Source organism: Triticum dicoccoides, unplaced genomic scaffold (assembly GCF_002162155.2).
Source record: "Triticum dicoccoides isolate Atlit2015 ecotype Zavitan unplaced genomic scaffold, WEW_v2.0 scaffold122303, whole genome shotgun sequence".
Classification (NCBI taxonomy): Eukaryota; Viridiplantae; Streptophyta; class Magnoliopsida; order Poales; family Poaceae; genus Triticum; species Triticum dicoccoides.
The window spans coordinates 580-1,077 of NW_021185499.1; the positions used below are offsets into that span (position 1 = coordinate 580).

Here is a 498-nt window from a genome sequence, read left to right on the forward strand (position 1 = left end):
GTTCTCCGCAGTCTGCCCCTCCTTGCCGAAAACAAGAGGGCGGTGATCGCAGAACAGCAAGAGGCGCGTTCCCTTCAAAAAAAAAAAAACAGCATGAGGCGCGTGAATCAGGCCTTGCCGAAAAGGCCTTCCTTGTTTAAGGCCCACGCGCAAGAGGCTAGCATTGCACCGTCCGCACTCCGCACCGCAGGTGGTTAGTTTAGTACCACCTCGCTCGGCGAAGAAGGGACGGGAGGACGAGGAGGGTACGAATAGAGGAGCAGGGCAGCGGTTCAACTCATACCTTTCTCGGCCTTTTGGCTAAGATTAAGTGTAGTATTTGTTATTATCAGTTTAATATTTGATATTTGATATGTGGGGTACATCCTCACAATGACATTAAATTTATTTTTTATGGGAACATTCTGCACCAGGTGCTCCCTGTACACCACCTTATCGTACTTGGGAACGCTACCCGTTTTCTTCACCGAATAGAGAAGCGTTCACCATAATCAATTG

At 48.6% G+C, this 498-nt stretch overlaps 1 pseudogene; it reads left to right on the plus strand.

Moving 5' to 3' along the window:
• Window positions 1–279: 279 nt before the first annotated feature.
• LOC119343309 lies at window positions 280–458 on the plus strand (annotated as a pseudogene).
• The last annotated feature ends 40 nt before the right edge of the window (window positions 459–498 follow it).